This window comes from Malus sylvestris, chromosome 4 (genome assembly GCF_916048215.2).
Source record: "Malus sylvestris chromosome 4, drMalSylv7.2, whole genome shotgun sequence".
NCBI lineage: Eukaryota > Viridiplantae > Streptophyta > Magnoliopsida > Rosales > Rosaceae > Malus > Malus sylvestris.
This window is the reverse complement of record NC_062263.1, coordinates 7,411,412-7,424,373: the sequence shown is the minus strand read 5'-3', so window position 1 is coordinate 7,424,373 and position 12,962 is coordinate 7,411,412. Positions and strand designations below refer to the sequence as shown.

Below are 12,962 nucleotides of genomic sequence, written 5' to 3'. Positions count from 1 at the left end.
AAACATGAATATTAATTTTCTGTTTAGTGGTTTAACAGGGATTTGAACTTGCAACCTTCTACAACAGGAGTACTAATACTTGTTCCTTCTTATATGGCGATGTCACAATGTTTCACCGTATGAACATTATCATCATAATTGCTCATTATCTTTATCATTATTTTAAAGACCATCTTTAGAAAATGCATTCGATTTGAAAATTGTTTAGTCATCTAGATGTGTTGAACAAATCAACATTTAAAATATTTTCAATTTAAAAATCATTTGGTCACCCAGATGTGTCGAGCAAATCAACGTTTACAATATTAAGTAACATCTTTGCAATGAATCATCAATTTATTTGATTCATATGATGCATTGTTTAATGTTGATTTGTATGGATTTTTTTATGTTATTTACACTAAGAGGGTCGGGGAGTGGGCTAAGCCTTACAATGGGCTAATAATAATGTAGTTCAAACTCGCCTTTAACGATAATCGAATCTAAAATCTTTCACTTACAAGTGAAAAAGAATATTACTAGACCGTAGTACTAAGTGACTTCACCATTGCTTATGATTAAACTTCTTATATTTAATACTAAAAATTCAATTGATATTCAGTTGGAGGTAATAAATAGACCTAGCAGTTTGTTATACGACACAAAAACAATAGGTTTCGGGTCAACACGATAACTAATCAGGTCGCCCTTAAAAATTCGTCGATAACGGATCCTTAACAAGTTTACACACGCGTAATCCGTTTTAAACCTGTAAGGAAAAAAAATTCACGATTTTAAAGTTAAACTACTAAAAAAAACTTACTATAAATTACAATAGCCATAGTGTCTATATTGTATGTTAAATATGTATTATTGTATTATTATTCTATATAAGTTCAAAAAATTGTGCACGGGTGGGGAGAATTTTTTAATCCTTGTCGACGTACCTTGAATGCTGAGAGGTTGAGGCAAAAAAGGCTTTGTAGTTTCAACATTTTGGAGCTCTAGTTTAACATTAAATACGTTTGTTTTATCAGAATGATAATGCTCACTCGACAGAAGAGATAATGTGTAGTTTGTCCTTGATGTGTATTATCTCTAGTTTAATAGATGTTAATACCAATGCATCAGCAGATGATCATTTAATATAGTTTTGTTTGTACCATACTTGACCAATCCCGAAACTACTAAGCACCGGTCAACGTTATACCGTCAAGGACCCAGAAGAGCTTCCCTTCAACCAGAAGGCCAATCACAATGCGACACGTGTCGACATCAGAAGCCAATCACAGCGCGACACGTGTCAACATCAGAAGCCAATCACAACACGACACGTGTCAATGTTAGAACAAAACTAGAAACTCTCTTCTATAAATAGGGATCATTCTCCCACAATAATCTCTAATGTCATTTTGTACTAAACTATTCACTAGAACTCACAAAATGAGAGCTTGAACCTATGTATTTGTGTAAACCCTTCACAATTAATGAGAACTCCTCTACTCCGTGGACGTAGCCGATCTGGGTGAACCACGTACATCTTATGTTTGCTTCCCTGTACCTATTCATTTACGTACTTATCTTCACTAGTGATCGAAGCAACCAAGCGAAGGTCACAAACCTGACACTTTCTGTTGTACCAAAGTCCTCGCTGATTTTGTGCATCAACATTTGGCGCCGTATGTGGGAAAGACACTTACTTCCACTCTCTTCAGCTTTGTTAAGCTGGTTTCCACCGCTCGTACACTTTCTTTTGGCCAAACATCTCTTTCCAACATGGGGAGTGAAAGAAGCCATAGCACACAGAATGACACCCCCATTGGATCTAGTATGAAGCAACGAAAGTAGGAAGGAAATAGAGTTACTCTTCAAGCTAAAGTCGATGAGTTAGAAGCTCAGAACAACAAGATAGTGATGAGGAACGAGGTCCTCCAGGAGCAGTATGAAAAACTTTTCGAGATGCTTCACGAGGCTAGGCATGCTCAAGCACACAAGCTCGTCGCCCTTGCTGAGGTCAACAATCATCTGAATGCCCTCCAACACGGAGGGTCACCGATATCCAACACAGACATCCCTGATAGGGATCGAGCTACACATCAATGTGATAATCAACATGAGACTTCTCTCAACCCAGCTGCTTCAACCCGAAGCAGAAGGAGTAGAGGAAAACACCTCCTCACAGAAGGAGTGGAAGGATCAAAAGCCGTCTATCGCGATTGTCGAGACTTCCTAAAGTAACGTCGAGAGAATCCCATCCACATAAGCTCGAAGATCAATGACCCAAGAGTTTCTGAAAGACTCGGTCCTCTCCCACGACCCAGGCCAGCAGTTAATCTAGGGAATGGGCAACAAGTCCCAGAAGAACATAAAGGTACAGGGGACTCGGAAATGTTCCGACATACTCACTCTAGGAGTCAGTGTGACGAGTCCAAGGAAAAATCATGCTATCTTGATCAAACTTTCCTACTTCCAAGAGGCGATGGGGACTTACGGAAGAAAACTTCAGTGATGCACGACTCCACTCAGGACCCCCTCGTCCTACAGCTCCTGAAGGAAGTAAACAAGTTGAAGGCTGAACGTCAAGCCGAGATACCTGACTGGAACCAACCCAGGCCTGGCCTTCTCACAAGAAGGATCATCAACACCCCCCTCCAAGTGAAGACAAAGCAGAAGCTTGACTTACAACTCTATACTGGAAGGGAAGACCCGATTGAACACCTTAACCTCTTTGAGTCCACCATGGTATACCGGAGACACACCGATGAAGAACGGTGCATTCTCTTCCCCTCCACCCTCTCTGGCGGAGCTTTAAACTGGTATTGCCGTCTTCCACCCGAGACGGTAGACTCATTTGAAGAGTTGAGGAAGTTGTTTGTCTCTCAACATATCTTCCAGACCGATCGCTTGCATTCCGCAGATGACTTGTACACTATTCGCCAGAAGCCGGACGAGTCATTACGAAAGTATGCTGGCCGCTTCAGCCATGAGTATTCCCGCTGCGCTGAGGCAGATGACAAGACCGCCCTCAAGGCCTTCACGGCAGGCTTACGTGACTGTTTCTTCAAGTACATGATCAATGCCAACACTTGGAAGACTTACTCTGAGGTGATGGCACAAGCTTACAACCATGCCTCTGCCGAGGCAAGGACATATCAAGGGAAACCCCCTACAGTCACCCCTTATCAGCAAGTAGGGAGTGGAGGCCAGATCCAACCGAATGAAAAGACCTCAACCTTCCAAACGGTAGCAGCACACCCCCCGGCCTCATTTAATGCTTCGCCAAGTCAGCAGACATATCAATCCCAGGGCAAAAGGAAAGATTTCCATCCTCACCAATCTCATTTTAATAAAAAGAATAAGGGGCACTATCGCGATAACTCAGTATATCGTCACAATAACACCCATCCCCAGGCAGTCAACGCAGTGGGCCAATCGCGTGTCAAGACAGGCCCTACCCCGAGGTATGAGACATACACACCTTTGAACGCTACATGCGCGACCATCTACCCCAGTATAGCTTACCTGATACCAAAGCCAAAGCCAAGGCAGCCAGATTACAAGTCCACGAAGAACACATGTGTGTTTTGTTGCTACCACGAGTATAATGGCCATGACGGCGAGAAGTGCATCATCCTCCGTGATCATATCGAAGCTTTGGCACGTGAAGGAAAAATTGATCAGTTCCTCCTTCACCCTCCAAGGGATAACCGTAACCAACGCCAGGTGAATGTGATATACTCCATAAGCGGCGGCACACCCATGTCTGAATCTTCCAATAGAGCCATGAAAAACAGTGAACGAACTTTGAGACATGGCCATCAAGTGTTTCACGTGGAAGACATCAGGGGAGGCAAGTATCAAAAACCTAACTGGGATCCAATATGTTTCTACCCTGAGGAAGAAAGAGGTATCATCTACCCTCACAACGATCCGCTGATCGTGGAGGCTCACATAGCAAATTTTGATGTGAAACGAATCCTGATAGACACAGGTGCTTCAGTCAATATCATGTTTGCTGAAGCTTTCAAGGCACTTAATGTAGCTGAACACTTGCTCGATCGCTCGATTTCTCCTCTGATAAGCTTCTCTGGCGATATCGTGCAACCTTTAGGGAGTATACACTTACCCTTCACCATTGGTACAGGCCCCTACACAACTACTATTACCACTAACTTCCTAGTGGTCAATTGCCCGACGGCATACAATGTCATCTTTGGGCGCACATGCATCAATGATCTCAAGGCCATGGTATCCACACATATGTTGTTGATGAAGTTTCCAACCCCTTTCGACAATGGATACATCAGGGGAGATCAACTTAGTGCTCGATCATGTTACAACACTTCAGTTAAGCAACAACACCTGCATGTCCCCAAGGAGACCCTCTCTATACATAACCAGGTAGTAAAGACCAGTCCAGATGAAGCCAACTCGGATCTTCATGATGGCAACAGTCAACCCGACGACCCTCGAGATGACTCATTCACCCAGCAAGCACAACCCGCTGAAGAGTTAGAGAATGTCTCTATCTCCAAAGACCATCCAGATAGCATGGTGAAGATTGGCACCACTTTGTCACCACCCCTTCGGTTGTCGCTGATCTCCTTTTTGCAAAAGAATGCCGAGGTCTTCGCTTGGTCATATAAAGATATGCTGGGCATCTCTCCCGATATCATCTGTCACCACTTAAGTATTGATCCCAAGACTAAACCAGTAAAACAGAAGCGAAGATCTTATGATGTTGAACGATACGAGGCGATGAAAGCAGAAGTTGAAAAACTCAAGGACATAGGCTTCGTCCGTGAAATCAATTACCCAACATGGGTAGCAAATGTTGTCCTTGTTAAGAAAAATCCGACCAAGGAAAGTCTCCTGCTTCAAAAGGTCTTGTGGAGAATGTGTGTCGACTACACCGACCTAAACAAAGGATGCCCGAAGGATAGTTTCCCCATTCCTCTCATTGATAGACTTATAGACTCTACGGCAGGGTGTGAGCTCTTGAGCTTCATGGACGCTTATTCAGGATACAACCAAATCCTCATGAACCCCTCAGACCAAGAACACACAGCCTTCACTACTGACAGGGGACTATATTGCTACAAAGTCATGCCTTTCGGCCTAAAGAATGCAGGAGCAACTTATCAGAGACTGGTCAATTTAATGTTCGCCGAACAGATTGGGAAGAGCATGGAAGTTTACGTTGATGATATGCTAGTCAAGAGCAAACATGCTGACCAACACATCACCAACCTATCTGAAACTTTCACCATTCTAAAGAGGTATCGAATGAGGTTGAACCCCAACAAATGTGCCTTCGGCGTGGGATCTGGCAAATTCTTAGGCTTCATGATTAGCCAACGAGGCATTGAAGCTAACCCTGAAAAGATCAAAGCAATCCTCGACATGAAAGAGCCAGTAACTTCAAAAGACATCCAAAGCCTTACTGGCAAGGTGGCAGCCTTAACCAGATTCATCTCTAAGGCCACAGACAGATGTGCTCCTTTCTTCAAAGCACTCAAGGGAAATAAGAAGTACATTACATGGACGGAGGAATGTGACAAGGCATTCAGGAACCTCAAAGAGTACATGAGTAAAGCCCCTCTGCTCTCCAAACCAGAAGTTGGTGATACTCTCATTATCTATCTATCGGTATCGGCTTCAGCAGTCAGTTCTGTTCTTATCCGAAAGGACAATGGTGTCAAACGGCCCGTCTACTACGCTAGCAAGGCCCTACAAGATGCGGAGACACGATACTCCAACATTGAGAAATTAGCTCTAGCATTGGTCATGTCTACTCGAAAACTTCGCCCTTATTTCCAAGCACACGCCATCATCGTGTTTACCAATCACCCTCTTCGACAGATACTCTAGAGTCCTGACACGTCTGGGCGAATGATCAAATGGGCGATAGCATTGGGTGAGTTTGACATCTCCTACCAACCAAAACTAGCCGAAAAGGGTCAAGCAGTAGCAAATTTCATCGCCGACTTCACATATCCTGTTGACATTGCTTCTACACCTGAAACAATAGCTTCATTACCATCGGAAGCTTAGAAGATAGAATCAACAACCCCAGCATGGAGTCTGTATGTTGATGGCTCATCCAACCAACAGGGCTGCGGAGCAGGATTAGTCCTCACTACCCCTGACAAAGTGGCGATAGAATACGCTATTCGTTTCAAATTCAAGGCATCGAACAACGAGGCCGAATACGAAGCCCTTCTAGCAGGCTTACGTTTGGCCAAGCATCTTGGAGTTAAACAAATTGATATCTTCAGTGACTCCCAATTAGTGGTCAACCAAGTCACGAAGAACTTTGATGCTAATGATAGCTCCATGGCAGCATATCTTGCGCAAACACGACTTTTGCTCAAGCACTTCCACTACCAGATCACCCAAGTTCCTCAAGCGGCAAACAGTCATGCAGACGCTTTGGCCCACCTCGCCTCGGCAGTGGAAGACAAGATTGGGAGAAAAATTCATGTCGAATTGTTGGCAGCACCAAGCACCATGGTCGCGGAAGTGTGCAATTTACAACAAGGAGATAGTTGGATCACCCCAATTTATAAATTCCTTGCCCATGGCACCCTCCCAAATGACAAAGTCCAAGCTAAGCAGATTCGATACAAGTCTGCTCGCTACCTGATCATTAATGACCAACTCTACAAGCGCGGTTTTACCCTGCCCTACCTAAGATGCCTTACACCTGCGGAGGCGGAAATTGTCATTCGGGAAATACATGAAGGAGTCTGCGGAGATCATGCTGGGTCTCGATCCCTAGCACACAAGACTTTTCGCCAAGGATACTATTGGCCAACACTCCACCAAGATGCCATCAGAATATCTCGCTCATGTGATAAGTGTCAACGCTACGCAACTATCCCTCACTCCCCTCTCGAGCCGCTCACTCCTATGATCAGCCCTTGGCCCTTCACCCAATGGGGACTTGATTTGATCGGCCCAATGCCTGCAGGGAAGGGCAAGGTCCGCTATGCAATCGTTGCAGTTGACTACTTCACAAAGTGGGCTGAAGTAGAACCCTTGGCAACCATTACTAAGGCAAAAATAGAAGACTTCGTATGGAAGAACATCCTCTGCAGATTCGGCATTCCCAATGCGATAGTCACGGACAATGGGCGGCAGTTTGACAACAAGAACTTCAGGATGTTATGCTCTAAGTTCAACATCAACTTATGTTTTGCCTCTCCAGCCCATCCCCAGTCTAATGGACAAGTTGAGGCCGTTAACAAAATAATCAAGCGCACTCTGAAAACTAGCTTGGACAAAGCTAAAGGTTGTTGGCCAGAATTCGTACCCCAAGTTCTTTGGTCATACCGCACTTCATATCGGACTTCCACAGGAGAAACTCCATTCTCACTTGCTTTTGATACAGAAGCAGTTGTCCCGGTTGAGCTTGAGCAAGCAACATACCGAATCCAGAACTACATGCAGAGTGAAAACGACAAACAACTCACCCTCAACCTGGATCTAGTCGAGGAACACAGAAATCAGGCTCACCTGAGGAATGTCGCCTACAAGCAGCGCATCTCCAACTACTACGACTCAAGGGTCAAACCTCGATCCTTCAAAGTGGGAGACTGGGTACTGAAGAAAAGATTTCTCTGTGATAGAGTCCCGAGTGAAGGAACACTCAGTCTTAACTGGGATGGACCGTTCGAGGTCGTCGGCATCAGCCGCCCTGGCTCCTACAAGCTCAGAAGCTCCGACGGCAAGACCCTTGGCCATCCATGGAATGCTGACCACTTGAAGTACTATTACAAATAGACTCACATTGTACAAGTGTTAAGCTACAGTCGTTCGGCATCCTATGTAACAAAGACCATTTGGTATGAATTCAATAAAGAGGTGATTTAGCCAACTCGGCCCTAAACTCTTTTACATTCTGAGCAATGAAACACTCAAGTGTTGAAGCTTCAACGTAAATGTTTCCAATACAAAACAAAATCTAAGTATGTGTCAACAAGACTATACAAAGGATCTACATCATACATTCCAACACATTCATACATAAACATCATACATTCCAACACATTCATACATAAACATCATACATTCCAATACATTCATACATAAACATCATACATTCCAACACATTCATACATAAACATCATACATTCCAACACATCCATACATAAGCCAACTGTGCTTCGAAAGGGTTCAACACACTTTGTGTCATTCGACATTTGCCACAATGTGCCTCGACACCTTGCCCTTATTCTCACCAACTAGGTGATGCAGGAACTCACATTCGTGCCACCAACTAGGTGATGAAATGTACAACCCGTACTCTAATATTATTTGGAAACTTGCCACCTTTATCACCAATCAGGTGAAGAAAGAACTCATCTTCATGCCACCAACCAGGTGATGAAATGTACAACGCGTACTCTCCTTCATGTCACCAACCAGGTGATGAAATGTGATGAAAGGTGATTAAGGAATTCACATTCGTACCACCAACCAAGTGATGAAAGCAACCCACCATTCATTCCACTAACCAAAAGACAAGTGGTACAACTTGTACATGTGAACTCCTAGCATTCACAAATAATCAAAAACCCTCAAGCTTTACAACTCAACTAGGGGAGCACTTATGCCTAACAAGAGCTATAGTCACCAACAAAGTCTTATTGCAAGCCAACAATGGCTTCAGTGCATGGTATACGAAGATCAAGCTCTTCAGCCCTCTTGCATCTGCTTCAGACATTTCTCCTCTGTAACAATGCAAACACTACAACTCATAGAAAGCTTCACACGCTCTTGATCAAGACTGTTCGAAGCAAATTCAATTTATATGGTTCATCCAAACCTTCGACTACTACAAAATGTGGCTTGCATCACAATCTCTCGCTCAACAGTGTGGAAGCAAAATTTGTATAAGTTGTCTCTCCCACATTTTCAAATTTCTAGTTTTCCCAAAAAAAAAAAAAAAAAAAAAAAAAGAGGAAATTGGAAATTGGGAAATTGGGAAATTCAACAAAAGCTTCATCAATGGAGGACAAATATCAATCTCAAAAGCTTCGCACTATCTTCATCAAGATAGTGTGAAGCAAAATTAATTTATGGTGCCAACAAAAGCTTCACTTATAAAGCTTCAACCCCAAAGCTTCACCTATAAAGCTTCAACACCAAAGCTTCACCTATAAAGCTTCAACACCAAAGCTTCACCTATCAAGCTTCAACCCCAAAGCTTCACCTACAATACAAAATTTCAACACCAAAACATATAAAAGCTTCACACACTCTTCATCAAGATAGTGCGAAGCTAATTCAAGTTTTGTGTCCTAAAAATAGCTTCAACTAGTCACGCTATATACCCAAACAACAATCTATAGTCAATAAACCTTACCTATTAAATTATTTTCCAAACACAAAACCTTGTGGCAAATAAACAAATTTTGTTCACAAAACCAAGATTCTCTTGAACTTGTACAACAACACATGAGTAAACACAAACATTTTTTATTTTACATCCGCAATATCCCTATCATAAACAGACATACAATTATACAAAATCCAACCCAAGCAGCCTTTTTCTCCCTCTCCCTTTTCCGCATCTTTCCATCTATCAAATTTCTGCAACTCTTGCTCTTCCTCAGTGGAGCTGAATTTTGGACATCTTATAGTTCTTGAGCAGATGAACAACTTTCACGAAGGAAATGTTTCTATTTGAGCGACGGAAGTTAGAGTGTTGAAGCTCCAAACATGACGGTCAGATTTCTGCAAGCTTCAAAGCTGCTGCGGTGTTTCGAAGATCTGGAAATATTCAACCGTTAGTTTGTTTTGAATTTTTGATATGTTATGGAAGAGATGATGAGGAGAAACTTTGATGAAGAAAGTATGTTGATCTGAACAAGAGAAAATGAAGTTTCGAAGCTCACAATAAGTCTGACGGGTTAACAGAAAAATGATGAACAGTCACTCATCATACCTGAATATCTGGAGTTGTACTACTCCGACGGATCTCAAATTTGGATATGTTGTAGTTCACAAGGTGAGGAACAACTTCTATGAAGAAAGTATGTTGAGCTGAACAAGATAAAATGGAGTTTCGAAGCTCACAACAAGTCTGACGGGTTAACAGAAAATTGATGAACAGTTACTAATCATACCTGAATGTCTGGAGTTGTACTACTCCGATGGATCTTAAATTTGGATATATTGTAGTTCACAAGATAAGGAACAACTTTCATGAAGACGACTTTGCGATCTGAGCTATAGAGAATGGTGTTATATGAGTCTGATTAGTGGAAACAAAAAGCAATTCCACCAAAAAAAAAAGTAAACAGCAATAAGGGCAAGCTCCCATACACCAAAGAAAAGACGAAAAAGAAGAATAACATAGAAAAGGGAGCTGGGTAGGACACAGGGTGCTCATCAAAAAGAGAGAAAAGCTACTAATTGCACTTGATCTTGTCTAGTCAGCAGCATGCAGCATCAAACACACAAAAGTTGAAAATATTTTTAGATGAGGCATATATGAAGGTGTGACATCAAAACAATGCTTCGTTACTTTGACAAATTAGTAACAAGCAAGACACCTCATTCGGCAACTCTCCTCGTCTGAAGACTTGGGGGACTCCCACCATATGCTATCCCACCATACGCTACTGTACCTTGATACTCGGAAGTCTCACAACCACTCAATGACTTGGATTTTTCAAGCCTCCAACCGAGAAGTTTTCCTCACTCGGGAAATTAAGGGAACACTACCTCAAACTACATGCTTCACTCACAAAGCTTCAACAATACAAGTTTCAACAAAAGAAAAAATTCAGAGAACTTTCTGAAGAAGGCTTTGGTGTATTTAACATAATACGTTGAAATGAAGCAAAGCTTATTTATTAATATTTCCGATGAGCTACAAATATGTACATATACATGAGTCAAAATAAACAAACAAGAGGGAGCCTTCACAAAGGTCGCTTAGGGGAAGTCTCAGCAGTCGGTAGAGCCCCAGAAAGAGAAAGCACCGGAGGGTGGTTATCCGGAGCCTCAGTACTGGACAGAACCCCAGAAGGAGGAGGCATTGGAGGTTGATCATTTGGAGCTTCATTACGCGGTACAGCCTCAGAAGACGACGGCAATAAATGCCTTTGGAACAAACCCACAAACTGCTGATGATCAAGTAAAACCTGACCATCAGATTCCTTCATCTGATCAAGCTTCCTCTTCATGTTTGTAGCATAGTCATGTGCGAGCCGGTGCAACTGTTTATTCTCATGCTTGAGCCCTCTAATCTCCTGTTTGAGACTTATCACTTCAGCAGCCAATGATTCAACTTGGCGGGTTCTAGTAAATAGGCGTTGGGCCATATTAGACACAGAACCTGCACACTGAACACTAAGAGCCAGAGAATCCTTAACAGCCAACTCATCAGACCGTTTGGAAAGTAGTCTGTTATCTTTGAGAGTGAGAAGGTTCCTGGCCACCACCGCAGCGGTCATATCATTCTTCATCACAGAATCCCCAACGGTAAGAGGACCAGTAGGGGATATGAAGGATGGGCGCCATATGTTGTCTAGAGAAGGCATGACTGTCTCTTCTCCAAGGTTCAAGTCAAAACGACGGTCGGAGGGGCCAGACATTTTCAAAGGTGTTGAAGAGGGAAGAGGTAAGACAAATTAAGATCTTAGAAGTGCAAGAAGGGAGCTTCTATTGGTGGATATTCAAGTATGCTGTGGAACTTAATGCCAGCCTCTATAAAAATCTGCACTCGACGAAGCTTCAGAAATCGAAGAGGCGTTTGCTTTCTCAAAAGCTGAGCTGCTCAGAGACCACGATGGCCGATTTCAGAAATCGAAGAAGCGCTTGCTTTCTCAAAAGCTGGGCTGCTCAGAGACCACGAGGGCCGATCTCAGAAATCGAAGAAGCACCTGCTTTTTCAGCCTCGTCAGCACCTATCACATGCACACTCAGCTTTGCGGAAATTACGGGCAATCTATCGAAGATTTCTAGTGAAGTAGAAAACACGTGAATCTTACTGTTCAATCATCACTCTCCACACGCACCATCAACTCCTCGGGTACCACATATAACTTTGCCAAAGATCTCTGACAAAGTTTAGGCACAAGAATTTCGAAGTTCCAGCTACCCTACTATTACCCACAAGGATAAAGGAACAGCACCACTGCTTGACAACTGGAAAGTTCCTATGTGTGTCGACCTCCGTGTTCCGTGGCAAGATAGGCTGGCAAGAACGTCCAACCTTTACTCACATTCGAGAAATGACTCCCAACATAATTACTTTCTCAAAAACCGAAGCGGCATCGCTTTCTGAATCTCGAAAGCCAGATCCCCGACGGGATTGCTTGTTCGAAAACCGAAGAGGCACAGCTCTCAGAACTTCGAGAGCCAGATTTCCTTAGATAAAGCTTGTCTGTAATCTTTACACGCAACATCAGCTTTCCAGATACCACATACCACTTTTTCAAAGTGCTCTGACAAAGTTAAAACACGTGAAGCTGACAGCTCCCACTACATTGCTGTAACCAATAAGGGTAAAGGAATAGCATTACTACTTGCTATTGGGAAATCCCTATATACGTCGACCTCCCTCCTCCACGAACAGGCAAACCTGCAAAAATGCTCAACCCTTTCTCGCATTCGAGAAGGCACCCTCAACATAACCTCTCGAAATACTCAGCTTTATTTCCCCCCGATAATACCTCAGCAAATAAGCCACGCCAAGAACAAGAGTATCTCATAACATCAGGGTCGAAAGCAAGAGTATCCCATATCATGCTTTCTCCATGTCCTTGTCTTTGTCCTTGTCCACACCTGCAAGACGAGGAGAAAGAGAGTAGTCAGTCGGAACCTGAAATCAAACCTCCAATCTAGAACTGACTGCCTGAAACCTTTGCCTGGTTGCTTACTTAGCATTGCTCTCAAGAACTCATCCTCAACTGCTATCAAGGTCATGAATTCCACCGGCAAATACCTCATGACAGTTGATCAGATAT

General features: G+C 43.1%; 1 long non-coding RNA gene across 1 annotated transcript; it reads right to left on the bottom strand.

The window, feature by feature from the left end:
- Nucleotides 1-9,512: 9,512 nt before the first annotated feature.
- Nucleotides 9,513-10,202, bottom strand: LOC126619414 (uncharacterized). The gene is made up of 3 exons (XR_007622051.1): nucleotides 10,113-10,202; nucleotides 9,932-10,029; nucleotides 9,513-9,756 (listed from the first exon to the last, which is right to left on the bottom strand). It is a non-coding gene; the product is annotated as an uncharacterized LOC126619414 (long non-coding RNA).
- Nucleotides 10,203-12,962: the final 2,760 nt, after the last annotated feature.